Below are 21,747 nucleotides of genomic sequence, written 5' to 3' on the forward strand. Positions count from 1 at the left end.
AAACAAAGCCAAATAAACCCCACAAAAACCCTAAAACCAAAACAAGAACAACAAAACTCTGCTACCAGATGGTGTCTCCCCTTTCTTCTTGCATTTGCTGTCTTTTAAATAATGTATGTTGTATTGTTAATTAATGTGAATATCAAATTAAACACTTGAAACTTACATGTTTATTATGCAGGTAGGAGGCCAGGTGGATTCTATTTTTAACTCTCATGCACTCCATCGTGTGCAAGCGACCTGGGTTCTCACATTTGTATTTTCGGTGCTGCTATCAGTGGTTTGATTTTCAGCAAATGTGACAGTGGCCTTTGCAGTGGTCAGCTCCAAGCTTTGAACTCTCAAAGGAGCAAGGGGAAAAAATTCAACACACAGCCTCATTGGTTGCAGCCTCAGAGAAACCTTGGATGAGAAACTTCTTTTTTCAGTCCTGTTTTCCTGTTGATAAATTCAGTTCTCGTGATCACAGTACATCCAAGCTGTTCTGCGTGTGATTTTTGGTGTGTGTGACAATCGCATCTAAAACTTGTGAGCAAGAAGACGGAGAAGTCAGTTGGTCTCCATCGCCTTACATAAAGATGGCTGAGTGTCTTCTCATGCTAGCACTGCATTGAGGGATACCACAGGTAGGCTGAAATTTGCATGCATTATAGATTTTCTGAGCCATATAGCAAGAGCATTAGATATTTTTAAAATGACTTTTATAATTATAAAAAATAAGATAGTTGTAATTTACGGGGGTTATTAAACTGGATAGCCTCCCCTATCCAGGTACTATATAAAGGTGTAGCTTTTGTAAACTTACAAAGTTGTTCTGCTACAAAAGTGAGATGATTTCTTTTTTTAAAAAAATATCAGTTATATGATAGGTGTGGCGCCACTAGACAAAAGAATTTTTTGAAAAGTCTGATGATTCAGCTCCATTTTAACTTGAAACTAAAAATAAATGGGTTTCTGGAGATAATTTCCAGGAGCGCAAATAAACTTAGTAAGAAACATCAAAAATATTTAAATTTTAAGAAGCGGTCCTTAAACGTGTCGTATAAAAGATGAAAATTAAAACACACTCTTCTAAAATTAAATCTTTTTTGGTAATATAAAAGGGCAAATACACTATTTGTGTGTCTGTATATATATACATATATATGCACACACATACACACACACACACACACACAAACACACACATATATATATACATACACACATGTAACTAGGGGAATGGGGAGCTATAATTTTTAAAAGGAGAAGTATTAAGGTTAGATGGCTCTCTTAGAAGAAATAGAGCTTCACTAAATGAAATAGAGCCCCTTGAATGGTTCATTGCAGACATATAATTATGGTTCTATAAATCTAAAAATCTGGCATTTTTCAAAATAATTTCATGAGCTCTTTCCTTTGAGCTTAACTTCTCAAATATATTTTAGTTTCAAATTAACACCGGGCAGGAACCTGTTTCCTTGGTAACCAAATCATATTTTAAAATGCAATAGCAGATATGCACAAGAGTCTTTTAAAAAGGAAACAAATGCTTAATGAAAAATTTTTCAGTTTTGTTTCCTTTCATATAGACTCTCAACTGATCTTAGTCATTTTAAAAATGCGGTGTTCAAGCTTTAGAAGCTAAGCTCTATTTCTAAATATATATGTGTGTATATATGTATATAGATAAATAGAGAGAGAGAGAAAAAGCTTGCACAATGACAGCTTTCTTCCTCCTTTGTGCTCAGTACTTTCAAAATGAAGGTTTTCTCCACAATATGCTCCAGCATGCAGGTCAAGGTTTGTGTGCAGAGGTGTACTTTCATTGCCACGAATTCGTCAGCGCCCCTGAAACAAAGGGTATTAGAAAAATCCTGAGAATCAACCAATGCCTTGGCTCCTACTTTCCCAGCCCTCCACGCTAACCTCTGAGCTCAAAGTAGACATGGACCCAAACACAAACCTTCCCTCCCCATGACAAGTGCACACCAAGCCTTAATGGGAGCGGCTCTGTAGATGTGTTAGGCTCTGGGATAGATGCTGCCAACTTGAAACCTCCCCGAGGTTTGCTCCCAGGTGAAGAACTTTGAGGTTCAAACCATCTGTGGAAATAGCTGCTTGAGCCTAGCAGTCTGTCTAATTTCCTACGGCATTATCTGTACAATGGAGTCTCGTATGTGTAAGGGAGGTTGCTCTTGTTCTTGTTACTGTGTTGTTTTGAGGCCAACTGAAGTATTTGTTTAGAATCATTCTGTGGCTCAATTATATCAGAACATGATTCATCTCCTGGTGATTTCATGCTCTGGGTTTGCCACGAAATATCCTTCCTTCCTGCAACACCTTTTTTTTTTTTTTTTTTCCCTGAGCTGCATGGGAGCCATTTTCCTTTTTGCTTGTAACTTAAAATGACAAAGTACATTTTGAATATGCAATCTCTTAGATGGTAAGCTAAAGGAAATGTCCAACACCTGATTCACTGTTGTGTTTATTTTAAGTCCAGTAGCATTAATAGTTGTAGTAGGGTCAGGTTTATTGTCATTTCCTCTTAAACAAATAGTGATCTAGACATTTGTAATTAAAACACTATTGCTATTCATAAAGATTACAACTACAGTGTCTTCTATTTTGATAGGCCAGTACAAATTAATCATTTCAAACACATTTGAATCCTAATTACAAGATTAGATAGATGGAATGCAATTGTTTTTACCATGAGATGAATGCCTGACACAGTCCACATTTATAGAATTGTCCATCCTTTTGTTTTAACCCAAGCATGGTTGCATCATCATGTAGATTTTCATATGATGACTTTTTAGGTGACATTATTCATCTGTGTCGCTCTTGGTCATGTCTAAAAGAATTAGAAATAAAATTCAAGGATCCAGAAAGCCAAATATAAGACTGTTGGGAAATATATCACACCATTGTCACTCTAGTAAATATACCAGTGTATGGAAAAATAATTATTTATTACTTTGTTGTGTTTTGCCTTCCTATTTCACAGTACTGCTTACAAGACACAAAGCTTTTTCTAAACTTACACATTTCCCATTATTATTGGATTTCCTAGATAAGCTGAAAATGTTTCCTGCCGATTAAAGATGGCACTTCCCTCCTCTCACTGCTTCAAAGACTAGGCTTAACCCATTTACACTTCTTGGCCAAGGGGCTTGCGCTCGGCAGGCCAGAGCAGGTGCGGCAGGAAGACGGTGCAAACACCCACTTTGTTCTCACCAAAACGAAATGAGCAAATGTGTGGTTTTCTGCCTGAACGATTTGTAGTATACAATTCTCAACTCTTCTTTTTCCTCTGGGGAATAGAGGATGTTTGCCCAAGCTTTAATTCAGTGGACATAGGCGATTTCACCTCTTGCTCCTACAATGGTGGTGAACTTCCTCAGCCATGTCTGTGGCCATGGATGGACTGCTAGCCATACTGTGACTTTATAGCCCCTTTATTGCTTGACGTGTGAGAAGGGTCTAGAAAATGCTCTAGCACCTTTCTCCCAAGTACTAAATCACACTGCGTCTTTGAGTTTCCTGTCCTATGTGGCTCATTATAAATGGTGCCTTTCCATAGGAGATGCTGTTCTTAGTTCTCAACAGCCTTCTTGGTAATTAAACACTCAGCCCCTACCGAGCACCTCTCAGACGTATTCCAGAAGCTGGAAATGCAGTTGGGAATAAAACAGCCAGAGCTTGCTTCTCATGGACCTGCCTCTAGTATATAGGGCAAAGGGCAGAGAAATGATCAAAAATTAATCTGCAGGCAAATAACTACAAAAGACAAGTACAAAGAAGGAAAGGTAGCTGGCAGTAGCAGGGTGCGGAGGGCAGGTGACACGCACCTGGAATCTCAGCACTGGGGAGACAGAGGCCGAAGGGTCTTGAGTTTGAAGCCAGCCTGCAACACAGTGAGACCTTGTCTTAAAGACAAGGAATTAAAATTAGCAATTAAAAAGCAAGGGTAGGCTGGAGAAGATGACTCAGTGGCTAAAGGCGCTGCTTGCAGAGCCTACTGGCCTGGGTTCGATTCCCCAGTACCCACGTTAAGCCAGACACGCAAAGTGGTACATGCATCTGGAGTCTGTTTGCAGTAGCAAGAGGCCTTGGCACACCTATGCTTCCATTCTCTCTCTCTCTTTCTCTCTCTCATCTTGCTTGCTTGCTCTTACATACACACAAATAAATATTTTTTTTTAAAAAAAGCAAGAGTGAGGGCTGGGAGGATGGATCAGTGGGTAAGAGGGCTTGTTGTGCAGGTGTGAGGACCTGAGTTTGAGTCCCAGCATCCATGGCAAAAGCCAGGCACGGTTGTCCTGGGGCTGATGAAGACGATCAACCAGTCTAGCCTCCATGTGTGTGCACAGGGCACACACACTGCAGACACACAAGTGCATACACCACACATACTGCACAAACACCCTGTCCCCCCAGAAAAGCAAGGGTGATGTGTGGTAGGGAGAAGGACTGTGGAGGTCTGGCCTTAGAAAGCCTTCTCGGAGCCATGACACTGGAGGGCAGCTCTTCATGATGTGGAGGCCCCAGCCAGGAGACTGGTACAGCCTCACACTGCAGTCTGGGCCCTGCAGGCCCATTAGGCTCTCAGAGCCAGGTCTGGCAACTTCACGGTTGCCCTTTGCTTATGCAAACTCCTGCCGTAAGAAGGCGGTCCCTTGGGCTGGTTTCAGCATGTCAAACTCCAGATTCGGGTGCCAGTGGGGTCATTACCTTTGACTCCATCAACATCCTGAAATTGCCTGGGAACATCTACTGAAACTCCAGCCATTACAGTTCCTGGCAGTGATGAAATTCTATCACCAACTCAATGCCAACCCAAGAAAGGCCCCTTAGAACAAGGACATTTCTGGAAAGCCTTCTGTTTTGTTTTTTCCAAAGAACTCCAGAATTTAAAATCATGGCAAAACATTGAAACAGCCTGTGGTGGTTTGATTCAGGTGTTCCCCATAAACTTAGGTGTTCTGAATGCTAGGTTCCCGGCTGATGGAGATTTAGGAATTAATGCCTCCTGGAAGGAGTGTATTGTTGGGGGCGGGCTTAAGGGTGTTATAGCCAGCTTCCCTATGCCAGTGTTTGGCACACTTTCCTGTTACTATGGTCCACCTTACGGTGGCCAGGGGGTGATGTCCACTCTCTGCTCATGCCATCATTTTCCCTGCCATCATGGAGCTTCCCCCTTGAGCCTGTAAGCCAAAATAAACCTTTTTTCCCCCACAAGCTGCTTTTGGTTGGGTGATTTCTACCAGCAATGCGAACCTGACTACAACACAGCCATTTGCGTTTTTATTTATTTATTTATTTGAGAGACAGAAAGAAAGAGGGGAGAGAGAGAATGGGTGCACCAGGGCCTCCAGCCACTGCAAATGAACTCCAGATGCATGTGCTACCTTGTGCATCTGGCTTACATGGGTCCTAGGGAATGAAATCTTGGTCCTTTGGCTATTTAGGCAAGCACCTTAACTGCTAAGCCATTTCTCCAGGCCCTCCATTTTTTTAAAAAAATATTTTATTTATTTATTAAAGAGAGAATGGGTGTACCAGGGCCTCTAGCCACTGCAAACGAATTCTAGACACATGTACCATAATATGCATCTGGCTTACGTGGGCTCTGGGGAATAGAGCCTTGATCCTTAGGCTTCACAGGCAAGCACCTTAACAGCTAAGCCATCTCTTCAGCCCCATTTACTTTTTTTTTTTAAGGCAAAATGCCTGTAGCTCATCTTACAGGCAGTGTTTGTCCTAAAATCAGTGAAAATTTTTTAGGTTTCACTAAAGCACTTTGGCTCCGTAGGTCTTTGTTGGTGGCTTCTACTGTGTAGAATGATTTTTCTCTGTTGTAGTGAAGAGTACAGGAAAGTTCTTTTTTTTTCTGGTTATTTTTGTTTTGTTTTGTTTTTGTTTTTTTTTGTTGTTGTTGTTGTTTTTCGAGGTAGGGTCTCACTCTGGTCCAGGCTGACCTGGAAAACTCTGTAGTCTCAGGGTGGCCTTGAACTCACGGCCATCCTCCTACCTCTGCCTCCCGAGTGCTGGGATTAAAGGCGTGTGCCACCACACCCGGCTTTTTTTTCTGGTTATTTGAGGTAGGGTCTGGCTCTAGCCCAGGCTGGCCTAGAATTTACTCTGTAGTCTCTGGGTGGCCATGAACTCATAGCAACCCTCCTACCTCTGCCTCCCTAGAGCTGGGATTAAAGGCATGCGCCACCACGCCTGGCAAGAAAGTACTTGAGAGCCTTTCAGGTTAGTCTGGTGACAAGGGTCAGAGAAACAAAGGATAGGGTTGCTGTACAAGTCAGGCTCTTCAGGGCTTTTGAGACATTTCAGAAGCACTTTCTTTAAAATATTTTATTTTTATTTATTTATTTGACACAGAGAGAGAGAGAGAATGGGCACGCCAGGGCCTCCAGCCACTGCAAACGAATTACAGATGCGTGCAACCCCTTGTGCATCTGGCTAACGTGGGACCTGGAGAATTGAACCAGGGTGTCAACTGCTAAGCCATCTCTCCAGCCCTCAGAAGTACTTTCTAACATTGATTCTTAACCTCACAGGCTCATATTTTGCTGGTTTTGAGGCTTAATCCCACTGCAGGGAGGCAGGTGTGTTCTGGTTCTGTGTGGTAGAGACCTGCCTGTCATGGGAGGAGTGCACTGGAGCATGCTTGGAGCATTTGATGAGCATCTACTAGGTGACAGAAATTGCTGCCAGCCAGGTGGAACGGATGAGGACAGGGTTCCCATGGGGCTCCACCCAGATTCCCACACAAGGCTGGAGCTGACAGGGACAGGCACACTTATGTGTCCTCCCTGTTGCAGAAAGAAATGCATTCTCTTAGTGACCTCTGTGACTGCTCCCCATCTTCAGTTTGGAGTCAGCTCAGCCAAGGTCAGGACTGTTCTTCTCTCAGACTTTGTGTGGACGTGCTGGCTCCTAATCAGCCCCCGCATGTCTGGCTACCCTTCTGCAAGCTGGTCTTTCTACAGTGCCAGCTCACCTCAGTGGCAGCTGCCACTTTTGAATTCATGAGCAGGTGTGAGGTGGAGAAGCCCTTGAATGCAAAAATGTGCATTTGTGATTCCGGCTAGAAGCTTTTGCCTTCTTACCTTCTGGGGCTGACAACGGGGTCTCCCAGCTGACTGACGGTTCTACAGAAAGCTTTCTGGTCAGCAGGTAAGCCAGAGAGCTGGTGCCAGATTCCAGCATGCCAGTGCCATGGTCTAAACATCTCCTTGACCAGAAACTGCTCTTGTGGTCATACAGCCAATTCTGCAGTTTTTCCTTGGCGGCTTCCTGGCTTCTGTGGCTATTTCTGCTTCGTGTTAGAGGTCGGCACTTGTGTCTGCCCTCCCTGTGCAGGGAGCTTGCTTTTTGATGCTGCCTTGTTTTTAAAATTGCCCATCTAGGGCTGGAGAGATGGTTTAGCGGTTAAGCGCTTGCCTGTGAAGCCTAAGGACCCCAGTTCGAGGCTCGATTCCCTAGGACCCACGTTAGCCAGATGCACAAGGGGGCGCACGCGTCTGGAGTTCGTTAGCAGTGGCTGGAAGCCCTGGCGCGCCCATTCTCTCTCTCTCTCTCTCTCTCTCTCTCTCTCTCTCTCTCTCTCTCTCTTTCTCTCTCTGTCACACTCAAATAAATAAATAAAAATGAACAAAAAAACGTTTTTTTAAAAAAATGCCCGTCTAGCCGCGCATGGTAGCTCGCGCCTTTAATCCCAGCACTCAGGAGGCAGAGGTAGGAGGATCGCTGTGAGTTCAAGGCCACCCTAGGACTACATAGTGAATTCCAGGTCAGCCTGGGCTAGAGTGAGACCCTGCCTCGAAACCCCCCCGCCCAAAAAAAAAAAAGCTTGCATAAATATTTTCTTTGTGTTCTTGAAAGGCAATGAAAGCTTTCATTATTAGCTTTTCATAATAAAATAAACTCTCTTCCTTACCCATGATCACTGTCGCCAAATGGATATTTTGAAATTTCTTTTCTTTTTTGCATACTAAAATCTCCTACCCCGTCTGAGGCCTTGCTCTAATTAAAGCTTCACAGTGCTGCCCGTTTTCCCCTGTGCAGAGCGTGACGCACTGTGCCTGCCCCAAGGGCCTTACAAGCCAGTGAGACGAGAAAACAAAAGCCACCAGCTGAGAGCGTGGTTAAATCCCAGAAGGGCAGCGCCCTTGTAATTCCCGCCTCCCCCTTGAGTTCTGGAAGGAAAATGGAGGCTCTTTAGCGGGACAGGAAAGAGCCACACCACGGATTCTCCAAAGTACACAGGGTGCAGGGTCCCGGGGGAGGCCATGTGAAAGAGAATGCCGTGCCTGCCCGGGAAGCAAAATGGGGAGATGCTGCTCACTGCGAGAGCAGCAAAGGGGAAAGTAGGGAGCAAGACCAGGAAGCAGAAACTAAAGAGCAGCCTGGGGACAGCTGGGGCACCGACAGGAGAGGCTACTTTGCTGTACCCCAGAGGTTCAGGATGCGGGGGGAGGGGAGATGGAGAAGGAGAGGGGTTATGACTAGAAAAACGTCTTGGGAGAGCCCGTGAATGTTAGCTACAGACCCACTGCAGAGACTGGGTGCTGTGCCATCCTGTCTGGCTTTGGTCATCTTGTTGGCCTTGTTGCTTAATTGTCCTACATAGCCTATTGTGCAGAACCTTCTGATGAGCGTCCTCAAAAGTGATTAATCCCAGAGCCTAAACAGTCTCCAGTTCTGTCCTAAGGCTCCCATCCACATGTTCCAAATACCTGCTTTAAGCTGCAGATTTGAGAAATTCTTGTTCCTGGAGTCATGCTCCTCTGCTTTTAGAGCCCCCAAAGCCTGTTCCTTCCCTCTCTCCCTTCCTCTCTTCTTCCCTCCCTCCTTCCCTTCCTTCTTCACCAGCCTGTGTGGTCTGAGCCTCTCTTGAGCACTCCCAGGGGCCATTGGGCTGGTCTACCCATGCCAGGGTGGCAGGCCAGCATTTAGTGCACTTCTTGCCTAGCTCGTCCAAGAATTCAAAGCAGACTTTTTTTTTACTTGCTTTGGCACAATAGATGCTTCTTTCTCTCACTGAGGGGCTATGAACAGAGAAATTGTACCTTCTAGAGATTTTGTGGGGGAGTTAAAAATAAGCTCATGCTTTACTCCTAGTTCATTGCTCTTTCCGCTTAACAAACTGCTTTCAAGTTCTGGGGGAGCCCAGCCCTTGCTCTGTAGAAGTTCAGATAAGGAATATCACAGACTTTTTGATGTTACAGAGCAAGATTTCACTGGAATAGCATTCTTGCCTAACATGCTAAAGCCCTGAATTAGTCTGCAGCACCACCAAACAAACAAACAAAATTTAAACAAATTGCATTGAAAAATATAATTGAGGCTGGGAGAGATGGCTTAGCGATTTAAGATGTTTGCGGGCTAAGCATGAGGACCCAGGTTTGATTCCTCAGTGCCCACATAAGCCAGATGCACATGGTGGCACATGTGTCTGGAGTTATTTGCAGTGGCTAGAGGCCCTGTCGTGCCCATTATCTCCCTTTCTCTGTCTCTCCCCCCCTTTCTCTTTAAAATAAGTAAATAAAAATAAAAATATTTTTACAAAGATATAATTGATTTTTACTAGAGATTTATTCATTAGGTAGACCCCATCAATAAAAAAGTAGAAAGGTGGGCTAGGGAGATGGCTTAGTGGTTAAGGCACTTGCTTGCAAAGCCTAAGGACCCATGTTCAACTCTCCAGATCCCAAATAAACCAGACTCACAAAGGTGAGGCAAGTGTAAGGTCGCACATGCCCACTAGGTGGCACAAGCATATGGAGTTCAATTTCAGTGGCTGAGGCCCTGGTGCACTGATTTCCTCTCTGTATCTCTCTCTTTCTCTGTCTCTCGTTCGCTCTCTAAAATAAAAATAATAAAAGCGAAAAAATTCAAAAGGCACCATGCTGGTTTGGGCAGATCAGTGGGCTTTATAAGGTGGCTAGAGCAGGAACAAGGAAACAGGACAGCACAAGAAGCAGAGGAGACTTCCTCATCATGCCACTAAAACTGGCCTGTTTGGGGATTGTCTCTACTTGTTTCTCAGAAGATCAGACAAACAATATAATTCCAGTTTAGTGGTATAGAATATCTCCAGTTTGGTTTGGTCTGCTAGGGTCCAGTGCAGGAAGCTAGGTCACATCAGTGGCCTCCCAAAAGTTTTGTTTAATGGTGGGTTCAGGCAAAGGTGAGGGAATTGTCCAGGTATTTATACAACAAGGAAGAAAACAACTTTTGTATTGATAAAACTCATACAATATTAAGTAAAATAATCATGATAGATATGACTGTGATTGTGTCTCTATAATGTTTCATTTAATGTTCATTTCACAATTTTCACATCATGTAATGGTCTTCTTTTGATTCCCTCCCCCCAGCCCCCAGTTACTTAAAAATGTAAAAATCAGGCTGGAGAAATGGTTTAGTGGTTAAGGTGCTTGCCAGCAAAGCCAAAGGATCCAGGTTCAATTCTCCAGTAAGCCAGATGCACAAGGTGGCTCATGTGTCTATAATTTGCTTGCAGTGAGGCCCAGTGCACCCATTCTCTCTGTGCTTCTCTTTCTTACTCTCTCAAATAAACAAATAAAATATTAAAAAATAAAAATATAAAAACCATCCTTGGCTTGTGGACCACACAAAAAGAGGTCATAGACTGAATTTGAAAATTCTCTCTTTTTTCCCTTTCTTCTTTACTTTCTTTCTTTGAAATATAGTGTCCATATGTAGTCCAGGCTTGCCTCAAAGTCATGACCTTCTTGCCTCAGCCTCCAGAATGCTAGGATTTCAGGCATGGACTATGATGTCTGGCATTGAAAATCCACTTTGTAAATTATAATCTGCTGATTTGGGGACCCACTGGCCAGATCTAGACCACATGTGTGCTTTACTTTCTATGGTATATATGTATGTGTGTGTGTGTGTGTGTATACATATTTTTTTTGAGGTAGGGTCTCACTCTAGCTGAATCTGACCTGGAATTTACTCTGTAGCTCCAGGCTGGTCTCAAACTCCTCCTACCTCTGACTCCCTAATCCTGGGATTAAAGGCATGTGCCACCACAACCACCTCCTAATAATATTTTAAATTGAATGTTTTTTTCCTTTCTAATTATATTACTTATTTCTTACTAAACTAACATAAACAGGCTGTGAAATAAGCTAGAAAGTTAATGTTTTCATATTTATCATTTCAATCATTCATCTATACAATACAGTAATTTAAAAAAATATTTTATTCATTTATTTGAGAGCAACAAACAAAGAGAGAAAGGTAGAGAGAGAAAGAGAATGGGCATGTCAGGGCCTCCAGCCACTGCAATACAACTCCAGATGCATGTGCGCCCCCTTGTGCATCTGGCTAACATGGTTCCTGGGGAATCAAGCCTTGAACCAGGGTCATTAGGCTTCACAGGAAGCGTTTAGCTGCTAAGCCATCTCTCCAGCCCCATAATATGGTAAATTTTTAATAGTTGAGACAATACTTTGTAGACACAATGGATGCCTTCCTATCTGCTTAATGTTGTAGAGCCAGCATTTTATATCATAAAGCCTTTCACAAAGAAGCCTTTGAAATTTTGCTATGAAAATCTTAAACATACGTAGAAGCATGTCAATTCAGCCACTATTTTGAAGCAAATCATTTCATCACTGACTCTTTCAGTATAATTCTAAAAACACAAATTCTTAGAGAAAACTTTGTCTTAGAAAAATATACTGAAGGAGGTAGGGCTAAAAGAAAGTAGTTCAGGGCTGGAGAGATGCCTTGCCTGCGAAGCCTAACAACCTGGGTTCGATTCCCCAGAACCCACGTAAAGTCAGATGCACAAGGTGGCACATGCATTTGGAGTTCACTTGCAGTGACTAGAGCTCTCTCTCTCTCTCTCTCTATGTAACTCTCTGCTTGCAAATAAATAAATAAAATATGTTTAAAAAGAGAGAATCGTTCAAAAGTATGGAGGGAGGGACGCAGGGAGACGACGTGGTAGAAGGAAACCAGGCTGTCATGTGCTGTCCTTACAGTTCTTCTAAATGTTTAGAATATGCATAAATGAAAAAGCATTACTCAAGAAATGACCACACATTGCCATACCATAGTGCCAAATACCACTACATATCACAGGAAGTCTTTAAACTTGATTCCGTCATTTAGCAATTTATGCAGCCAAAGCACAATTCCAAGTAAGTTCCCCTTAGTGCAGTTGATAATTTCTTCAGTTTCATTTACTCTACATGTTTCCCTCCTTCTTTGTCATCCTTGAAAATGCTATTGGTAGTTTTTAAAAAATGGTTAAAGGCATTTGCTTGCAAAACCTACTTGCCTGGGATCAATTCCCCAATACCCACATAAATCCAGATGCATACAGTGGCACATGCATCTGGAGTTTATTTGTAGTGGCAAGAGGCCCCGGTGCGCCCCTTCTCATTCAATTCTCTTTCTCTCATCTCACAAATAAATAAGAAGAAATAAATTAAACAGAGCACAGAATTTTTCCCAATTAGAAGCTGGAGTAGTACAACCCTTTATGCCATGTTAGATGCCCCTGTCTGTCTCAAAAATGTCCTGTAAATTGGCAGTTATGGTTACAGGCTTGATCAGATTCATAGTCTTTCTCTTTTCTTCCTTTTCCCCCCTTTCTTTGTCCCTGTTTATTTTTAAATTTTTTTAAGTTTACTTGAGAGGGAGAGAGAAAGAGGCACAGAGAGGGAGACAGAGAATGAGCTTGCCAGGACACTCAGCCGCTGCAACCTCCAGATGTGTGCGCCACGTTGTGCGTCTGGCTTACATGGGTCCTGGGGAATCGAACCTGAGTCATTTGGCTTTGTAGGCAAGTGCCTTAACCATTAAACCCTCTCTCCAGCCCTCTTTTATTTTTGTAGTCAAAATTCATAGATTCTACATATTAGGTTTGGGGGTTGCAATAGAGGACCAAGAAGCAGCTTGTCATATCAGGAGGCGGTCTCAGGCGTCCCAGGATAACATGAATAGGTGTGAGGAGAGCGAGGCGGGTCTAGGTAGAGAGCTCTGGGATTCAAACACTGCGTAAAGATCTTGATTTGGCACTTCATTGGGCTATTCTACAAATCTGGCATTCCCACGTGACAGCAATTAATCTGGGTCTGGTAGGGACACCCAGCACCCACTCTAGGTGGAATAGGAATCCTCCCACAGACCTTGGTCCCGTCACTTAGGATGCACACACACAGTTATTTTCCAGGACTCCAGACAAAGCCTCCTCAGAGACAGCGTCCATGTCAACACAACGTGACACAGGAGACAGAGGCCATTCAGGAACGTGGTGGGGATGAGAGAAAGTGCCACAAGACAGAGATGGCCACAACGTGCCTGAAGAGCAGGAGAGAGCAGCCATAGGAAGGAGGGCTGAGTGACAGGATTCGGTGAGAGCCATCAGGATGGGGAAGAGGACAAACGTTCACCACGTCACTGCCTCCCAGTGAAAAAGCAGAGGAAGCAGCAGACCCTGACGTGTGGCAGAAACAAGGAGAGGAAGGAGGTTAAAAGAGTCTTCTTATTTGCTGGTATTGTGATATTAAAGCCCTCTCAATAAAACTTGGGCCAGTCAGTGTTAAATTGACCAGTAGTCTGAGTCAGAAAGCATAAGCGGACCCTCATAGCATAACAAAAACTGCGTGGAAATGAAAAGAAACGAGGTAGAAACAAGGATTGCTACCTGGAAAAGGATCAGGAGCCAGGCTGTGAAGCTGAACAGGTAGAAAGTTAAGAGAGGAAAAATTTGAAAGTCTTAATTTTTTTTTTCCTTTTTAAATGTATTGAGTGAAAATTACAGAAAAAATTATCACATTTAATTGCTCTGAGAAGAAAATTTTCTGTAAAGAAAACCTTTCCAGAAAGGAATATAATTATGACAAGGTGGGATGTTCCTGGAAATTTCCAGATAGTTCCCCATACTTAAAAGAATGATTAAAAGAGAGAGTCTGCAACCGGTTATGAGGAAGGATGGAAAATTTTGAAGGACTGGCTTATTATGTAAGTTTTTGACAGTGGTGTTTAAAACTGTTGCTGTGATATTTTAGTTATTAATAACAATTGGGGAAATCTCATTTCTCAAGAAACATTTGGCTCCAATGAGAAAGAAATGTCACTGTTTGTGAATGTCCCAGTGGAAGTTAGAAGCCATTTACTTGCTAAGCCTCTTAAGAAAGCAAGATAACAAGGGAATCTGGTAACAGATTCACAGGTAACAAGCTGTCGACAGCTTTTGACCAAGGTGCCACCTTAACATGCTAGCAGAATGAGAAAGAGGACCTTGGAGTCAGACCTGTATTAAGTCCTCTGTCATCACTCACCATATGATCCTAGCAGATTACCTATGGAAATTTTCTAGACCATAAAGGTGGTTTCACACACACTAGCTGTTTCTCACTACTGGAATGTTAGGAACTCAAAACTCTGAATACTTGGGGAGGATGTAGTTCAGTAGAACATGTCCAGGGCTCTGGGATCCCAGTGCACAATCACGCACACACGCACACACACACACACGCATAAACACACACACACTCAGTGGCACAGCGCTCATCTATAGTGCATGGTGGGCTCCATGTTTAATCCCTGGCCCTGCGACAACACCAAAACCACTAACTCTGATATTAACTCTCAGCGTTAGCACCCCTACTCTGCTTGCAGTTATAGAGAATTTACTATGTGCCAGGCACTGTTGTATTTCCCACATATTATCGAATTCTCAAAAGCCCTAGGAGGAGGGCTGGAGAGATTGGCTTAGAGATTAAGGCGCTTGCCTACAAAGCCAAAGGACCCAGGTTCAATTCCCCAGGACCCATGTAAGCCAGATGCATAAGGCGGCACATGTGTCTGGAGTTCGTTTATAGCAGCTGGAGACCCTGGGATGTCCATTCTCTCTCTCTACCTTAAATAAATAAAAATAAAATATTTTTAAAGCCCTAGAAGATAGGTCCTAATATTATCAGAATTTGCTCTGAGCTGAGGCCTCAGAAGCAACAAACTTGGGCTTTAAACCCAGGCAGGCTGAAATTAAAGGCCAGTTCCCTTACTGGCCACTTCCCGCCTTCCAGTCACGGAATCGCCGAGAGCAACAGGCCGTACGTGTCCCTCCCAGTCTGTGTGCTTCAGTTTCCTCAGAGGATTTTGAATCATTTTGAGAGTTGCCAGAGTCTCCGTTTGGAAATGTACAAACATCCAATTAGAGCATGAGGTTTTTGTTTGTTTGTTTGTTTTTAAGGTTAAGATCCACTTTTACCAACAGGTTAGCTCTGGAAGCTCTGATTGACCGTTATGTAGACAAAAGCATTGCAAGATGTTTTTTAAGAGGAAAGATGAATCATTACTTTTAAGTGCAGTTTAGCGGAGTTGAACTTTCTGAATGTGTGGCTTCTGGACAGAGAATCAAGGGTACTTGGTATTGAGAAATTTGAGGCGCAGCTAGTGCAGACATGTGTATGCATATTGCCCAACCCGTCAGCTACCACAACTCTGCCTTCATTTTTAAATACTTTTTTTTTTTTACATATTTTTAATTTATTTGCAGGGAGATAGACTGTAAACGAATTCCAGATACATGCACCACTTTGTGCATCTGGGCTTTACATGGGTACTGGGGAATGGAACCAGTGTCATTAGGCTTTGTAGGCAAGTGCCTTAATCACTGAGCAGTCCGTTTTCATTGTTAAACGGGATTCTTTTATTTGATTCCCCCCCCCTCCCAGCATCATTAAGAATGTTTTACTTTGCATTCGTATTGAGATCTACTTAGTTCACCAAAATGATGTCATTCTTACCACTCAGCCAGGAACTGGGCGCAGACTCCCAGGCTCAGTAGTCCAGGCTAAAAACTGGCTGTACCGCAGGCAAAGAATAGACCTTTTCATGCTTTTAACTTACAGCCTGGGAGTGAGTCCTTTCCAGAGTAAAACTTGGAATAAGCCTCAGTACTATCAGAACACAGGGAGGGTGGGCGATTCAAAACAAAACAAAAACTCTTGCCCATGAACAGCGAGGCAGTTAGCGCCACAAGGTGAATCTGTGACCTGCTTAGAAAAATACCCAAGTGCGCAACCCCTGGATGGTGGGAAAGGATTCCGGCGGGCAGTGCCCCTTCTTTAGGGAAAAGGGCTGGCTCGTTGGCGGAAAACAGTTCTTCTACCCCGTTGGGAAGATCAGTCTAGGCCTCTCCCGACAGGTGACGTTCTGTTCCTGTGCGGCTCCGTCTGCACAGGACTTCCATGCCGGGCCTGTCGCGTGCCCAGGGCCGGCCTCGGCCCCGCACTGGCCATCGCCCCGGTCCAGGCCCCGCGTCCCCGGGGAGGAGGCTCCCGGGGCCCCGCAGCTCCCCGGCGGGTCGCGCCGCCCGCCCAGGCCTAGTGCTCCGCGCGGGTCCCCGTCGCCCGATCTCTTCCCGGTCGGCCGGGCCGCGTCCATTTTCTGGGCGGCGCTGTGCGGCGGCCCCGCTCGCGGGTCCGGAAGCGCCATGGACCCCGGGGGGCAGCGCGCCGGGCGGCCCGGAGCGGAGCTCGGTAAGTGGCCCGGGCGGGGCCGGGCGGGGCTCCGGGCAGGGGTCCCGCGGTGCCCGGCCGAGCTGCCGCAGCGCCCGCAGGTGCCCGCGGGCAGGCGCGGGGACGGGGCTGGCCTCAGCTGCGGGCGCGGGCTGCGCGGTGGCCGCCGGGGGCACCTGGGGCCCGGGACGCGCAGGGCTCCCGTCCTGCAGGCTCGGAACTGCGCCGGCTGTCGCATCTCCCTTTCCCGGGATCGCAAGCCGACCCGAGACCGGACCCCGCGGGATCGGGATGATTTCCGGCTGCAACACCTAGCCCGGGAATTGAACGGGACGTGCAAAGGCAGAGCCCTGCCCCCAGGGGTTTGCAGAGCCTTAGCCGCCGACTCCTGCAGCCGTTGCGCTGTCTGTTGGTCCAACACAACCGCGGCTTGCTAGACTCCTCTTTGCAGGGTATCTAATAAGTCACCCAAGATTTTAGTCCGTCCCCGGCTCCGCTTTATAACGCCTGCTCTGCGGTGGGTAAGTGCCTAATTCCATTTTGGACTTTGGGCCTAATGGAATAGCCCTTCTGGCGACCCATTATAGATGATATGCGCTACGCACTGTATGCGTTTTCAAAAGGTTAAAGACTTTTTTTGTTTTCCTAATTGCGAAGCTCTCTGTTTGCTCCGTTTCTCATGGCTGGAAAGAATGGGGGTTTGTCGTACTTTAAGAAAAACTCTTAGTGAGTTCCTAGATCTATGATCCAAGAGCAATGTTTTGCTTTATTTTTCTTTTACCTACCTCTCTTTTCTTCCTGCCTTCCTTCCGTCCTTCTTTTTCTAAATAGCTCTGGCTAGTATAGAACTAACTGTGTAGCCCAGGCTGTTCTCAACCTTGCAGCGGTATAACCAATTGCTGGGATTACAGGCCTATGCCACCATACCCCACCAGAGCAGTGGTTTTCTAAGAGTGAACACACACTCTAGAAGACTTTAGAATTGTTTCCTAGGTCACTACTGGGATTTTTAATTTTTAAGAATATATGCTACATTAGAAATGAAGGGAAACAGCATGTGTTGCACATAGTAAGAGTACGTATTGTTTAATTAAACGTTTGGCTCTCAGCTTATGTAATGTAACTTCAAAAAAAATGGTCACTGTCCAAGAAGCTTTTGAAACCTTGGTTTACTGCTTAGTGGTCCAGGTTTTATAATCAAGTTGACCTGGGTGGGAGTGCCAGCCCTCATTTAAATTAGCTGTGTGACCTTGAACAGGTTCATGACCTCTCAGAGCTTCTCTGTGTTTGCAGCTGTAAAATGGGGAAACGTTCCCCACAGCTGGGGGGAGCTTTGGCGATTACTCCAGGCCATTTGATGCAGACAGTAGGTGTTCAATACACATTAATCACTATTACCGTTGTTGCTGAAACATGGAATCCTGGCAGCTGGTCATGGGATCTGCACTTCTTTTCTTTTTTTAGACCTTGATGTGGATGAGATGGAGGACTCAGAACCAAGGATTTCCAAGTGATTTCTTCCAAACCACGGAAACTAACTCTGTTAAGGCTGGTCTGTTCCAACTGAGGTAACTGAGTTTGTGTCCTTCCTTAGTCTACATGAAATAGGAAATGGCTGTTTTTGAAGGACTGGGGCGTGTGATTCATGATAAGATCCACCAGGCTTGTGCATTACAAAGTTTCCATGACTCTCAGACGCTGTGCTGGGCAGGGCCGCGGCAGCGAGGGGGAGCTGGGGAACAGAGCTTCACAACAACTGGGTTTTCATTTTAGTTCTGCTGCCAACTGTCAGGGGTGCTTTTGTACATGTCTTGATAGACTTGTGGCTGCTTAAAGTTGTGAGGACCCATAGACACAGAGTTTCCATGGCTTTATCACGTCCCCGTGAGCTGAAGTCAAGGCAGGACTCTGTTGCCAGTCAGGCAGCCAGCTCCTTGGCCTGCTGGAGAGTGAGCCCGGGGTTAGTCTAAGAGTGTGTAAGTGTGACGAGCCTTTGCTGAGATGCTTGCAATTCTCACACCGCTGCCCGGCCTACAAGCTTTACCCCAGGGGCTATATGCAAAGTCCTAGAGGGGACGGTGACAGCTTAAACTACTGTGTCCAGCAGTTGTGTGCATGCAGGGCTGAGTGACGGAGATGTGTCATGGAGGGCTTCGCATCTCATCCTTCCTTCATGGAGTACATTCTGTGTTCAAAGCCCTGTGCTAGGATCACAAAGTTCAAAGCGAAGTGCTTGTCCTCCGGGACTCTGCCACACAAAGTTTAGCTCAAGTCCAAAGAGATAAAGTTGATGGGCAAGGTGTCTTGCTTTCCTTTACCTGTGTGTCTCCAGTGGTGATGAAGTGGCAGTTGTCATAAGAACAGATCACAGTAAGGGACATTTCAGAGGTCTTGCATGTCAATTCAAATTTTCATTTTTTCTACTTTCAATATATCCTTCCATCCATTAGACTTATGCTTTCAGCTTATAAATAAATCAAGAGCCCCTGGATCCATTTTTTAATTTAATTTGTATAAGGTATTTGGGTATTCAAATAGCTTATTGTTTGTTTGTTTGTTTGTTTGTTTGTTTGTTTTGAGGTGGAGTCTCACTGTAACCCTGGCTAACCTGGAACTGTTCACTCTGTTGTCTCAGGCTGGCCTTGCTCATAGGGATCCTCCTACCTCTTTCTCCTAAGTGTGGGATTACGGGCATGTACCACCATGCCCAGCAGCTTATGTTTTTATAATTATGATATTAGTCCTGTCCCATATTTTAGCAAGAATTATTTACTCAACTGTTAATGATTTTTTAGTTGGTCATATTTTGAAATATCAACTCTATAGATGTTAAAGATTGGTGCATGACACATTTCCAAATTCTTAAAATGTTTAGGAATTTCAAACTTCTCTTTGAAATTTTCATTTTTCTATCACTGTCACCAGTGATGGGGGCTTTTTATTTACCTACATAATCCACAGACAAAAAGGAAATGGTTTGGCAAGAAGACTTTCTTCCATTCAAAAATACTTGTAGGCCAGGAGACTGTGAATGTTTAAAGTAAAGCAGTTGAAGAAATACTTTGTTTGGTTTATATGATAGAAAGTTAGAGACAGTGCAGAGAATTGCAGTAAGCCATAGAAATCAGATTATAAGACTTGAATGTTATTTTATAACTTAATTCCCAAATAAAAACAAAGGAGATGTGAACATGTTTTGTAAACTTGAAGGAGTTCTATAAATGTTAAATGGCAAATCCTCAAAATTGTTCAGTAGCCACCATAAGTATGACACTGTAAAAATGGAGAAGTTAGCAACAAAAAACAAAAATAGAGACTGCTTTCCTCTCAGACCTTATACACATTATTTATATAACACACACAGCATATATTTTAATATACAACTATATATAATACATTCACATATATAAATATAATATATGCATGCATATATATATATGAGAGTGAGCATACACACCATGATATAAATATAAAATGAGATTATTATGGTAATTTTAGGAGGGATTTGAAATAGGAATAGAGCAGTATATTCAGGGAAAATTGTCAAGTCCAGTTGAGTTAGAACTGGTCGCTACAGGTGCCCAGGAAGAAATAAAACTGGAAGATATTTGGTACTGAACAATAATGGTCTTGTATGCCAACTAGGAAATTGGAATGTATTAATCAATGAGTGTCATTAAAGTTATTTGAACAGGGGAATGTCATATGTCTTAGGAACAAGCTCTTATGCATAGCTTAGGGGAGGTTGGGAGGAGATACAAAGAGACAAGGTAGAAGTTTCTACAACCCTCCAAAGGAAGAGAGAAAATGGGCTGAGAGCAGCTGAAAATCTACCCGGGATAATGGTTGGTGAGGTTGGAAGACCTGGCGGTCCACTGTCTCTTGGGGAAACAGCAGCTGATGCTGGCGCTGCCTCCCCACAGTCACAGCACTATGGGAACCTGAGGAAGGTCCAGGTCCTGAGCCCAAAGTGCTGAAGGGCGCTGTCTGCCCCAATGGATGGGCTCTTGGGCTCCCCTGGAAGGCCAAGGCTGGTTTGGGAGCCATTGGTATTTAAGAAAAAGTCAAGAGGTGATGGAAGAAAAGAGATTTTCCAGGAGAGTTTTCAGAGAATATGGCTGAATATGGAGCCTTTTGATAAAACAAAAGAGAAAGAGGGAGTGAAAAGGTCTGAAAGAAGAGCAAAGAATCCCAAAGGAACATGACTTCAGAAGCACCTGGAATGAGGTTTTCATCCAGCCTTGGGGTGGGAGTTATGGGCTCAAGGAGACCGCTAGATTACAAGCAGTAGGCTATGTATTTGTGTTTTCCTATGTGTGGTTATATGACATGACTATTAAGTAGTTTCATTTGCATAAGTTCACGGCTTTCACAAATCAAGAAAAAATCTTGCATAAATCACTCCTCAATTTGATCCTAACATGCCTCCAAACACACTTGTCACTCCTAAAATTTTATAGTAGTCTGAGCACTGTATCCCATTATCAGCAGGCAAATTAAAGAACATTCCTTAATAGAATGAGTGTTTTAATAGCTACCTTTCTGTTGATATAAAAAGCTTCTAAAAGTAGGGACCGGGGAAATGGCTCAGTGAGTAAGAATGCTTGCTATGCATGAAGACCTGAATTCTACCCCAGCACCTACATAGAAAGTCAAGAATGGCTACAACTTTCCTGTGACCTCAGCGTTGAGAGGGGCCGAGACAACAGGATCACCGGGAATCCCTGGTCAGATCCCTTTTTCATTTCAACCTGAAAAACGGGGAGCTCCAGGTTCAGTGAGAGACTCTTATCAAAGTGAAGTACTCTAGCTCTGGCCTCTGCAACATGCACATCTGGGTGCACAACAGGGTATGCACACCTGCATACACATGTCATACATATACCCCCCATACAAATATGCATGCACGCACACACACACATACACACACCAAAAAAACTTGCTAAAAGGAACTCAATTCTATTGTCTTTTATCACATAGCTAGTGTATGGCTTGTCTATTTTCATAAGCACATGAACTTTAAAAAAGTGAGGAGGCTGAAGTCAACAGTCTCACATACTCACTGGGCCATTTTCTGGGCTTGTAACATTAAGAAACTTCCTATAAGCCTAACTTTTTTCATCTATACCTCCTATAGGTTTATTTTGAAGGTTGAGTTACAATTTGGTGAGTAACAATACCATGCTAGACAACTAAAAAGTTTTAATTTCCTTTGCCTCACAACCTTGCATATACA

General features: G+C 44.0%; 1 protein-coding gene across 1 annotated transcript in view; it reads left to right on the forward strand.

Moving 5' to 3' along the window:
• The window catches only part of Zbtb38 (zinc finger and BTB domain containing 38), a 101,577-nt gene that overhangs the window by 23,469 nt on the left and 56,361 nt on the right, over nucleotides 1-21,747 (forward strand). Inside the window, exons 4-5 of the mRNA XM_004663585.3 lie at nucleotides 182-626; nucleotides 17,976-18,079. The gene's annotated coding sequence lies outside the window, so the exon portion shown is untranslated. The remainder of the gene's footprint in view (nucleotides 1-181; nucleotides 627-17,975; nucleotides 18,080-21,747) is intronic.

The sequence above is a fragment of the Jaculus jaculus genome, chromosome 17 (assembly GCF_020740685.1).
Source record: "Jaculus jaculus isolate mJacJac1 chromosome 17, mJacJac1.mat.Y.cur, whole genome shotgun sequence".
Classification (NCBI taxonomy): domain Eukaryota; kingdom Metazoa; phylum Chordata; class Mammalia; order Rodentia; family Dipodidae; genus Jaculus; species Jaculus jaculus.